Genomic DNA, 12,665 nt, shown 5'->3' with positions numbered 1-12,665 from the left:
CTATCTTATTTTCCCCGAGTTTCTTTCTTCTTGGGAATTCTGGGTTTATTCTGGGATTATTTGAATACATTGTAATTATTTGTTTCAATAACTCTATTTGTTTCAATAAGCAAAAGACTCCAAACAACTTATCACAGAACACAAAACTTTAATGACCTATAGTCATAAGATGTGGAACAACAGGGACTCTCATACACTGCTAGGGAGTGTACAGAAGTATTAACCAGTTCAGGGGCGCCTGGGTGGCTCAGTCGTTAAGCGTCTGCCTTCGGCTCAGGGCGTGATCCCGGCGTTGTGGGATCGAGCCCCACATCAGGCTCTTCCACTATAAGCCTGCTTCTTCCTCTCCCACTCCCCCTGCTTCTGTTCCCTCTCTTGCTCGCTGTCTCTATCTCTGTCGAATAAATAAATAAAATCTTTAAAAAAAAAAAAGAAGTATTAACCAGTTCGGAAGGAGTTGACAGTACCCATTTAAAGTTGAACATGCTCATATCCCATAGCCCTGCAATTGCACTCAGCAATAGACTTTAGAGTAGTGGCTCTCAAACGTCAGTGTGCAACAGAATCACTTGAAAGGCTTGTTAAAACACAGATTGCTGGACCCTACCCCAAAGGTGGGACTTACTTGATCTATCAAGTTCCCAAGTGATATGGATGCTGCTGGTTCAAGGAATACAGAACTACTGGTTTAAAGGAAAATGTGGGGGTGACTTCGGAGAAAATAAGATTTACTAACTGTGTGATTTAAAAAAGTATTACTCAGAGGTGCCTGGGTGGCTCAGTCAGTTGGACGTCTGTCTTCAGCTCGGGTCATGATCCCAGGGTCCTGGGATCAAGCCCCTTTTGGGGTCCATGCTCAGCAGGGGAATCTTCTTCTCCCTCTTCCTCTGCCCCTCCCCCTGCTCGTGTGCATGCACTCTCTCTCAAATAAATAAATAAAATCTTTAAAAAAAGTATTACTCAGAATATTTTCCTTCAATATATTAAAATTAGCTTTATTAAAATTCAAACTAGTCACTTGAAAATGGGTGAATTTTATTGCATATAAATTATACCTCAAAGCTGTAAAAAAGTTAACTATGGGGTGATGAAAACACTCTGAAATTAGATCAGATATTATGAAGATGGTTGTACAACTCTGAGAACATACTAAAAACCATGGAATTGCACACTTCAAACCTGTAAGTTACATCTCAATAAAACTTTTTTAAAAAGTTAACTTTGTTTGCAATTGCTTAGTACACAAGCTAGTAATGAAAAGTACTGGCTCAGGGCTTAATGGATAAGAGAGAAAGAGAGTTCATTTAAAACCAAAGAGTAAAAACCTAAGAGTGGTTTTTACATTTTTAAGGGTTGTTGTTATTGCTGTGGTTGGAGGTGGAGGAGGAGGAGGAGGGAGGATGGGGAGAGGGATGAGAATATGTAACAGAAACTGTCCGTGGAGCACAAAGCCCATAATATTTACTATCTGGTCCTTTACAGAAAAAGTTTGCAATCTCTGTTTTAAAGTAATTTATTTGTGACTACCAAAATTAATCAAAGGAACCAACTTCAGGACACAAAGAGAGAAAAGACTGAAACACCAGCAGGGTTTGTGACCAGGGAAAAGGAGATGTCAATAACAGTAGATAAACTGGTTTACACTGCTACTTCAGAGTGAACTGTACAGGGCCAGGGGTAGTGAATGAACCCACCTGCCCTTAAAAACAGAAAGATGACTAGACAGCAAGGACCTACACTCCCAGGAAGATGCTGAAGAGAATGCGGGTGCCAAAGGAGGCCATCTCTACCACGACAGCACTGGACACACTCCCTGACTCAAGTGAAAGACCCAGCTCCAGCAAGTCTCCTCTTGCTCCCACAACATTTCCCCTTCTTCCGTAGATCCTTCCCATCACCATAAAACCTTCCTCTTGTGAAGCTTGTCTACACTCTTTCCCCAGTCTACACTCTCTTTTAGTCTCATGGCTTTAAATACTCTTTATAAAGTAACAACCCCCAAATTTATATCTCCAGCCCTCACCTATCCTCTGTACTGCAGTCTTACATATCCAGCAAACTACTGGGTGCTATAAACATGTCCAAGAACAAAATCCTGACCTCCCTCCAAAATCTGCTCCTCCCATGGTCTCTGTCCCACCTCAGTAAATGGCAGTTCTACCCTTTGAGTTTACAATAAAAAGGAAACATAAATGTCCAGTTAGCTGAAAAGATACTCAATCATACCTAATCAGGAAGATAAAATTAAAACAGTAAGATACCATTTCATACTCACAAGATTTGCAAAATTTTTAAAGTCTAATGATTTCCATGTGTTTATAAGAAAGTTAAAAAAGAGAATTTCTCAACTGAGGAAAATTCCTCCCTCAAAAAACAGGAAGCAGAAGAAAACCCTAAGTTTATACTCCAAGCAGAATTAAATATATCCGAAAGCATTTAAGGATATATTTTTTTAAAAACCTCACCTTGAATCAGAAACTTAAAAACTAAGAACAGAAATAAATTTAAAAAACAGATTGAAATGACAGAAAAAAAGTTAACTGAACTCAGAGGAAAAAATGGGAGAAAAAAGACTAAATTATCACAGAAGTGAAGATAAATTACAAGGTGTTCAAGGGAGAATAAACTCAAATGAAAATTTACTAAGCAACATCAAAGAAAAGCAAGAAAACAACAAAAAAAAAATGAAAATGACAGTAAGTGAGTGAGTGAGACAGAGATTAAGTCAGAAAGAAAGTAGTGGAACTAGAAGACAGGCAAAGAAGGAATAATATTTGTATTAGTGTAGTCTCCGAGAAGAAAAACCAAATAATGGAAATAAACTAACATTTAAACTAACTCAGGAAAACTTTCCAGGGGTGCCTAGTGGTTCCGTCAGTTAAGCATCCGACTCTTGATATTGGCTCAGATCATAATCTCAGGGTTGTGAGACTGAGCCCCATGTCAGGTTCCATGCTGGGCATGGAGTCTGCTTAAGATTCTCTCTCCCTCTCCCTCTGCCCCCCCCCCACTGCTCATGCTCTCTCTCTCTCTCTCTCTCTCTCTCTCAGAAAGAAAGAGAGAGAGAGAGAGAGAACGCTTTTCAGAAATGGAAAAATACCTGAATCTGTACAATGAACGGCTCACCAGATACCTGGGAAAATAAACCTAAAATTATAAACTCTGAAACATAGCCTAGTAAAAACTATTTGATTTCAAAGATAAAATCCTCAGGGTGCCTGGGTGGCTCAGTCCATTAAGCATCTGACTCTTGGTTTCGGCCCTGGTTATGATCTCAGGGTCGTGGGATCAAGCCCCACATAAGGCTATGTACTGGGTATGAAGTCTGCTTGAGATTCTCTCTCCCTCTGCCTCCCCCCCCCCCCCCCCCGCTCATGCTCTTGCACGTTCTCTCTCTCTCTCAAATAAATAAACAAACAAAATCTTTAAAAAAAGATAAAAGACCTCTAGGTAAAAAGACCTCTAGGTAAAAAGAATAAATAACTTAAAAATCCAAAGGAAGTAGACTAGCATCATATATTGCAAAACTAACATACAAAGCAAGGCAACAATGGGTCAGCATTTAGTATAAAAAAATAAAATAAAATCAATGAAACTAAGTGTGAACCAAGGACTTTATATCAGCTAAGCTATTCTTCAAATACCAAGGCTAAAGAAAAAAACAGTTTTCAGCATACAAGAACATAGGGAATTTCTGTACTTAACTAGCCCTTTCTGAGAAATCTACTAGATAGAGGATGAGCTTCATCCAACCAAATTATGAGTGAGAAAATGTCAGTAAAGGACCAATGGTGAGCATTAAAATATGTAAATATACATATAAGACATTAAAAGAAAGAGGAGGAGGAAGGTGAAAGACTAATGTAAAATTGTGGCACACTGTGACAAAACAGAAAAACTACAACTAAAAAATGGGAGAAGACGACACAGGAGAAGAAAATAATGGTAAAAGTTCAATGTTGATGTTGTATAGGCAGTAGATGGGTTTAAAGCATACTGAGGGGGAACCTGATAAATCAGATATTAAGAGGTTACACAAATCAACACACAGTGCTGGGACAACTGGATATCCATAAGCAAAACAATAAAGTTCAACCCTACCTCACACTACATACAAAAATTAACTGAAAATGGATCAAAGACCTAAATGTGAGAGCCAAAGCTGTAAGAGGAAAACAGGAAGGTAAATAATCTTTGTGACCTTGGGTCAGATATTACATTAAAAACACAGACAACAGGAGAAAAAATTAGATAAATGAGGCATCATCAAAATTTAAAACATTTACACTGTAAAGGATACTATCAAAAAAGCAAAAAGGAAACCCACAGAATGGGAGAAAATGTTTTGCAAATCATATCTGATAAAGGATTGTATCTAGAACATACAAAAGAAAACGTCTTACAATTCAATAATAAAAGACAACCCAATTAAGAAATGGGCAAAGGAGATGAATCAACATTTCTCCAGAGAAGGTATACAGATGCCCAATAAGCACATAAAAAGATGCTCAACAACATTACTCATTAGGGAGATGCAAATCAAAACCATGAGGTACCACTTCACACCAACTAGATGGCTATAATAAGTGCTGAAAAGGTGAAGAGATAAGGGAAGCCTCACACATTGCTGGGGGTATGTAAAATGATGCTGCAGCTTGGGAAAACAGTCTGGCAGTTCCATAAAAAATTAAACACAGAGGGGCTCTTGGGTGGCCCAGTTGGTTGAGCATCCAACTCTTGGTTTCAGCTCAGGTCATAATCTCAGGGTGGTGGGACAGATCCCTGTGTTGGGCTCCGCTCTCAGCACGGAGTCAGCTTGTCCCTCTCCCTCTGCTCCTCCCCCCACTCGTGCTTTCTTGCTCTCTCCCTCCCTTTCTCTCAAATAAACAAACAAAATCTAAAAAAAATCTTTTAAAAAAATTAAACAGGGGCACCTAGGGGACACAGTTGGATGGGCGTCCAACTCTTGGTTTTGGCTCAGGTCGTGAGCTCAGAGTCGTGAGATCAAGCCCCGTGTAAGGCTCTGCGCTTGGTGCAGAGTCTGCTTGGGATTCTCTCTCCCTCTTCTTCGGCCCCTCCCATTCATGCTCTCTCTCTCTCTCTCAAAACTAACTAAATAAATCTTTAAAAAAATTAAACAGAGTTACTATATGACCCAGCAATTCTACTCCTACATATATATCCAAGAGAAATAAAAATAGATGTCCACACAAAAATGTACACAAATATTCATAGCAGCATTAGTCATAATAGCTAAAAAGTAGAAATAATTCCACTGCCCATTTAGAAATAAGTGAATAAACCAAAATTGGTATACCCATACAAATGAACATTATTTGACTATAAAAAGGAATGAAGTACTAACACATGGTCAAACAGAAATGAACCTTGAAATTGTTATGCTAAGGGAAGGAAGCCAGTTACAGAAGACCACATATTGTATGCTTCCATTTATATGAAAGGTCCAGAATAGGCAAATCCACAGAAACAGAAACAAAAACAAAAAAGTAGACTGGTGGTTGCCTGGGTGGGGTGGTGGGATGGTGGGGCACTGGGAATAGACACAGGGTTTCTTTGGGGGATGATGAATGTTTTAAAACTGGACTGTGGTGATGGCTGCACAACTCTGCATATACCAAAAAACACTGAATTGTACACTTTTCAATGGGTGAATTGTGTGGTATAATAATTATACCTCAGTAAAGATGTTACCAAAAAAGAAAAAAAAATCAGCTGACAAAAATTTCATTTTAAATAGGAACCCAGCATTTACAAATGCAAAGAATTCCCCAGGAAAACCTTTGCAACAAAGAAGCCACAATCTCGCACAGAACTGGACAGAGTCAGAGCCCACAGAACAAGACGGTGACCAACAAATCAGAGGAAGCCAGACCTGAGGAGACCAGAACATGGATTAATGCTGTTGGCTACAGAGGCCAGGTGTCAATTTTTCAATAAGGAGGAGCTGGAAGTGGATAAAGAATCTCACCGTTGCCTCTCATTAACCTACTTTGATTTCATGAATACAATGTATTTTTCTCACACACACACACGAAAGGTTAAATAAACAACCAGGGGAGTAAGGACATTTATAAAGGTATAAGGACAAAGGTCAACCATAAGAACAAAAATACAAGCCTTCCTAAATACCACCCCCCAATTTTTTAAATAAAAAACAAAAAAAATACACCTCATAGCCAAAGAAACAGCAAATATAACAAAATATTTTGATAGAGTTGAGGCTAAATATATTAGTCCTAACAATAAATGTGAATGGGCTTAACTTGCCTATTAAAATAAAAAGTTTCAATCTGACTTGCAAAACAAAACTCAAGGAGTTGTACAAGACACATTTAAAACAAAGTGATGTTGAAACATTAAAAATGAAAGGATGGCCAAAGTATACCAGGCAATTGGTAACAAAAAGAGAGCAGGGTGGCATTTCTGGGATCAGGCAAAGAATTCAAGTCCTAAAGCATTTATCATGACCAAAAAAACAAAAACAAAAACAGAAAAAGACACTTTATAGTGCTGAAAGCCACAATCCATGATTTAGACAGAACACATAAAAATACACATATTCACATGAATATAACACAGCAACCACATTTATGAAATGAAAACTACTTGAGATTCAAGGAGAAAGAGAAACACCTACTAACAGGAGACTTTATGCACTCTCAGTGGTATATTAGACAATTCAATGGTCCAGAAATAAGGAGATAGAAGATCTAAACAGCATAATCAATAGAGTAAATCTTAAGGATATTTATCAAACTCTATACTCTGATACCAGAGAATATACATTCTTAACTCATGCTCCTGCTACATTCACCAAAAGTACTCATATATTACATCATAAAGAAAACATCAGAGACTCCCACGAAATAGAATTACAAATATCCTCTGATCATAATGTAATAAAACTAGAATTTACTTATAAAAGTAACAGAAAAGCTCTTCCATCTAGAAATTTAAAAACCTCCTATTAGATAACTGAAATTATCGATTTTTAAAGAAATAATCTCAATGACAGCACCACATATCACATTCTACGGGATACATTTAAAGCAGTGATCAAAGGAAAATTTGTTGCTCTAAACATATTTATCAATAAAAATGAAGTAATACAAATAAATTCATTTCCAAGAAAAAAACCTAAAAAAAATAACAAGGTAAACCAAAAGAAAGCACAAGGAAGGAAATAATAAAGATAAAAACAGGGACACCTGGGTGGCTCAGCCAATTAAGCGTCTGTCCTCAGCTCGGGTCATGATCCCGGGGTCCTAGGATCCACCCCTACCTCGGGCTCCCTGCTCAGCGGGGAGCCTGCTTCCCCCTCTGCCTGCTGCTCCCTCTGCTTGTGCACTCTCTCACTCTCTGACAAATAAATAAATAAATAATCTTGTTTTTAAAAAAAGATAAAAACAGGGGAAGAAATGAGACAGAGAACAGAAAACTAGATCTGAGTAATAATATAAAATTCTGTAGTTTTTGAAAAAAATTAAAATAGATAAATCACTATATAATGTGATTAAGAAAAAAGGGGGAAACACAAATATACAAAAATAAGACAGAGTGAGGGAGAAAGCAACCATTGAAATAGAAAATTCTTTAAATCATGAGAGATTACTGTGTAGCTGTCCACCTAATAAATTTGAAAAGTCACACGAAAGAGATAATTTGCTAGAAAAAAACAAACTACCAAAATTGACCCCATTAGAGTTAGACAGCTTAAACAGCTAAACAAAATAAGCCAATCAGAGAAAGACAAATACCATATGATTTCACTCATATGCTGAACTTAGGAAACAAAACAGATGAATCTATGGGAAGGAGAGAAAAAGGAGAGAGAGAGAGGGAAGGAAACCATAAGAGACTCTTAACAATAGAGAACAAACTGAGGGTTGGTGGAGGGAGGTGGGTGGGGGATGGGCTAGATGTGTGATGGGTATTGAGGGTACTTGTTGTGATGAGCACTGAGTGTTATATGTAAGTGATAAATCACCAAATTCTATTCCCAAAACCAAAATAAATAAATAAATAAATGAATAAACCCTAGTTTTTTACAGCTAAAAAAAAAGAAAGCCTAAATAGACTGATTTTCATAGAAGAAATAAAGTTATTAAGGAAATATCCCTGAAAAGCATCAGGACCAGACGGTTTCACAGGAGAATTCTACCAAACCTTCAAATACCAGACAGCCTCAATGCTCTATAAATCATTCCAGACCTCATGTACCATGAGAGGGATCAAGCCTATAGGAACATCAACCTTTCAAGGAAGATGAACCAGCCAAGGAGACAAAGAACATCCTCTAAGGAAGGAGGGAACCCTAGAGCATAGAATCTCATAAACTAAAGAATATTTCAAGAAAGGAGACTTTCATGACAAAAGCTGCATAGAGGTCCAGTAAAAGGAATAAAAAATGTGAACACATGGCTTTAGGACTAAGTGGAAGGTAAGGAGATTGAAGAAAGCTAATTATTAATGACTCCTTCTAGGGGCACCTGACTGGCTCAGTCAGTGTACCAAGCAACTCTTGATTTCAGGGTTGCCAAGTGCCATGTTGGGTGCAGAGATTATTTTAAAATAAAATCTTAACTATGGACTCTGAGAAACAAACTGAGGGCTTCAGAGGGGAGGGGGGTGGGGGAATGGGATAGGCTGGTGATGGGTAGTAAGGAAGGCACGTATTGCATGGTGCACTGGGTGTTATACGTAACTAATGAATCATGGAACTTTACATCAAAAACCAGGGATGTACTGTATGGTGACTAACATAATATAATAAAAAATATTATTATAAAAAAAAAAGAAAGAGGGGGAGCACAAGTAGGGGAGCAGCAGAGGAAGAGGGAGAAGCAGACTCCCTGCTCAGCAAGGAGCCCAAAGCAGGGCTCCATCCCAGGACCCTGGGATCATGACCTGAGCTAAAGGAAGACGCCCAGCCGACTGAGCCACCCAGGGGCCCCAAAAAGCCAGTTTCTTAAAGAGGTTTCCCTATTACCTAAGTCTTCCTGACCTACCTCTATCATATCTTTCTATATTTGAGGTTATTTGTTTAATGTCTCTCTTAAATATCAGGAGATGAACTCCTCTACTAGGATAAGGACTACATTTATTTTATTTATCACTAAATCCGTAGTATCTACATGATATGACATAATAAGTGCTCAATAAAAGAAAAATGAAAAAATAAAATCTTAAAAAAACAAAACACAAGAAAACCCAACTCCTTCTAACAGGCTGACTGGAAAAGGAGGAAGAAACTGGGTTGTGGCTGGGTGACAGGGGTCTAGGGAGTAGGTTTACTGTTGATAAGGAGGGACTATGTGCCTGGCACTGGGGATATAACATAGAATGACATTCATAGTAGAGATGAACCTGGGTCCAATTAATTCAGTGTTTCCTTTGATTCCTTAATAAACTCCAAATACTGTAGTCAATTTCTCTCACTATCCTACATTTACATATTACCTTCTTCAACAGTCCATACTAAATTTTTATCAGCAGTCATATTTTACGTTAATTTGGCAAACATTACTAAGTGCCAGTGACTAGTAGTGGGGAGGCACACAAAGTTGCAAGAGACCTAGTTTCTTTCCTCAAGATGTTAAGGTTTCAGTGGATAAGAAGGACCACGGGAGTGTTAGTACTTCCTGGTTCAATAAGTGTCTTGCAAATATCTCATTTAATCCTCACAACAAACTCCGAGGGAGCTGGAATTAACCTCCATTTCACAGGTGAAAAAAAACAAGCCTCAAAAAAGCTAACCAATCTGCCCCAGGTGAAGGACCTGAAACCAGAATACAGATTCTCAGACTCAAATACTAACACTTCCTCAACTCGCAATTCCTACCTTTAGAAAGATGACCCTGAAGAGACTGCTTGGTCATTTGCGCAGATGCTCGGTCAGCAGAATTGGACTTTAGGACACTTGAGAATAGTTGACATCCTGCATCACATCTAAAATTGCCGTCTAAATTTGGAAAGCAGCTTTTCTGCCCTTTAGCTGCCTGAACATTCTGTAGCTGTAGGGCACAAAGACTATGTTTTATTTATCATGATCTCAAGGATTGTGTTTTATTTAGCTTTATATTTGTCCCCCTCAGCTTTATATATAGTGCCTTTAAATATGTGCTCCTTCAGTATGTGTGCAGATTCATTCATTCACCTAATTTCATAACTCTGATAGCATTCTGAATATAATCTAGGACAGAAGTAAAAAAACTTCAGATTTAAGAAGTGAAAGAGCATGAGGCAAAGGGTATCAGAGAATGGCTTTTCTGAATTCAGAATTTTACTTAAAAAAATCAAGATGCTTTTGTGCTCTGAAATTTTCACAATATGGCAATAATTGTTAATAAGACAAAGTATGTTTAAATGTACCTTTCATAAATGTCCCATTTGACCCTTAAAAAACCACCCTATAAGAAAGATAAGGCAAAGGCACTATAATATCTAGTTTAGAGTTGAGGAAATCACCTCTTAGAAAAAGTGATTTGTTCAAGGAATCAGAGACACTGGAATTCAAGGAAGTCCTGAGTTCAAATCTCTTGTTCACTCTATGATGCCTTTGCCTCAAATGGATAACACTTCTTTACTAAACTGGTAAAAGAGGAATAGAAGATGAGAAACTGAATAGCTATCAAAAAAATTTTTTTAAAAAGTGATAGTTGGAGAATGATAATGGTACTTCATTGGAGAGAAGAACAGAAATGGCCCAAAAGTGATCCTGTAGAAATCCTTTAAATGTTGCCTTTTCCTAGGGTGTAGAAAAAGACACTCACAGATTGTTGGTGGGAGTGCAAAATAGCACATCCTTTCCAGAGGGAAACTGAGCAATTTACATTTTAAAAAAACAAGCTCAACAATTCTATCATCTAGGAATGTACACTAAGTGATGATGGATGTGCAGATTTTACATGTATTCAACAATGTATTTAAGTAGTGAAAAATGGAATAACCAACTAAATCAATTATTAGAGCCATGTAATGGCATGCTATGAAGTAAAAAAAAGGTTACAAAAGAGAATCCACTTTAGAAAAATCCATACATTCATCTCTGCACAGAAAGAGAACAGACATGTATACCCAGTAACCATATTCAGTGTATCTTCTTCATCATGGTTTTGCATATTTTAGAAATTTTGTAAATAAATGTGCTACGAAATGTTTCTATATATAATTATTTCTAATAAGACCTTTAAAGGGGGGCTGTGAAACATCAGGGGCTTTCAAAAGAACGCCTTAGTAGCCATTTTAAAAGTACCGTTGAGAAATAACATTTAATAAACACTAGTATATCATAACAATTAAAATACCACTGAAAAATAAAGCACTCGTTATGAATCCCCACCAAAATCTTTCCTTTCCAAATCCCAGTCTCATTCATCCCAGTTCTCATTCAGAAAAATGTTAAAAAGGTTGCTGGGCCAGAAGTCAGACAGACCTTCCTGATTTCTACCTGTAGTTTTTACTTTGTTCCAGAAAAGAAAAGCAATCACATAGGAGGCAGCTCAAAAAGCACTTCGGCAGGAAAATATTTGGGAGAAGTTTCTCTCCTATTTCTTTTCCTCCTGACTTACCGACAGGACAATCCTGACAGTCAACGGCCCAGTTTCCTAATAACCTTAGAAAAGCACAAGGAGATGCGCCAATTTTCAAGATACGTTTCGAAAAACACAAGTTTTACTTTGCAACGCAGGATAAAGAGCATCCTTCACGACTCATTCTGGACGTTATCAGAAGAAGATGCCGCTGCGCGGCAGGAGAGCCTTGGGAGGACAAAGCAGGGTCTCCTCGGCTCGGGTCCCGCAGGCTACGCGTCCGGGTTCGCTTCAGGGACAAGGGCACGGTCCCTGAACACCACCCCCTGGTCCCCATGACAGAAGCTTCGAACCGCCGCGGCCGCAGCCTGCCAGACGACGGGGAAGGATCAGAGCCACGGCAGCAGGTGCCCGGGTCGCCGCGCCTGAGAAGGCACCAGCCCAGTGGCCTGAGGCAGTGGGAGGGGAGCGGTCCCCCGGGAGTCCGAGACCAGAAGGCGCGCCCCACTCGCCGCCCCACCCGCCGCCCCAAGACCGCCCCTCCCGGGCGACGGACACGCCCTCCCTGCGGGCCGGGGCCTCCGCGCCCCGCCCGCCCCCCGGGGCCGCTCACCCGGCCGGGAAGTTTGTGCCGCCGCCGCCAGGCCGGCCGCCGCCACCGCCAGCCCGGCCGCCAGCCCCTCGGGCCTCGCCCCTCACACGGCCGCCGCCTCCCACAGCAGAGGTACCACAGCTACCACCGTGGGGCCACGGGACCCGGAACCACTTCCTTCCGGAACCGCCTCGCCCCGCCCCCGCTCTGGCCCCGCCTACTGTCCGCGGCCTAGCGCTGGCCCGCTCTCCCACCGACCCCTGCTTTCAACTCCTTCGCAGCAATGCTGCCCCGCCTGGGCTGCTCCGGCCACAGCGCCTGCGCCCTCTGCTGGCCATTCCCACCTCTGCCGCTCTGTCCAGGACGCATGCGCCATCTGCTGCCACTCCGCCGGGAAAGAAGCAATGCACGAGGCGTTCCAGGTCCTGCGATCCTGGGATCCTAGGGGTTAGAACTCATTCCTCAGTCAGGTACAGGAGCTTGATCCCATGGGCCTTCCAGCCTTATACACAGGAGGCAAA

The 12,665-nt window shown here is 40.2% G+C and overlaps 1 protein-coding gene across 6 annotated transcripts in view; it reads right to left on the bottom strand.

The window, feature by feature from the left end:
* BCLAF3 (BCLAF1 and THRAP3 family member 3) overlaps positions 1 to 12,270 on the bottom strand; it is a 67,575-nt gene extending 55,305 nt beyond the window's left edge. Inside the window, exons 1-2 of one of the 6 annotated variants that reach the window (XM_040633622.1) lie at positions 12,166 to 12,270; positions 9,863 to 10,034 (exon numbers count right to left, since the gene is read on the bottom strand). The gene's annotated coding sequence lies outside the window, so the exon portion shown is untranslated. Of the gene's footprint in view, positions 1 to 9,862; positions 10,065 to 12,165 lie in introns of those variants that run through there. The other 5 variants (XM_040633631.1, XM_040633647.1, XM_040633646.1 and 2 more) reach the window with 5 other exon arrangements.
* Positions 12,271 to 12,665: the final 395 nt, after the last annotated feature.

The sequence above is a fragment of the Ursus maritimus genome, assembly GCF_017311325.1.
Source record: "Ursus maritimus isolate PB19 chromosome X unlocalized genomic scaffold, ASM1731132v1 scaffold_X1, whole genome shotgun sequence".
Classification (NCBI taxonomy): Eukaryota; Metazoa; Chordata; class Mammalia; order Carnivora; family Ursidae; genus Ursus; species Ursus maritimus.
The sequence above is the reverse complement of the archived record's forward strand: the minus strand, read 5'-3'. Positions and strand labels throughout refer to the sequence as shown.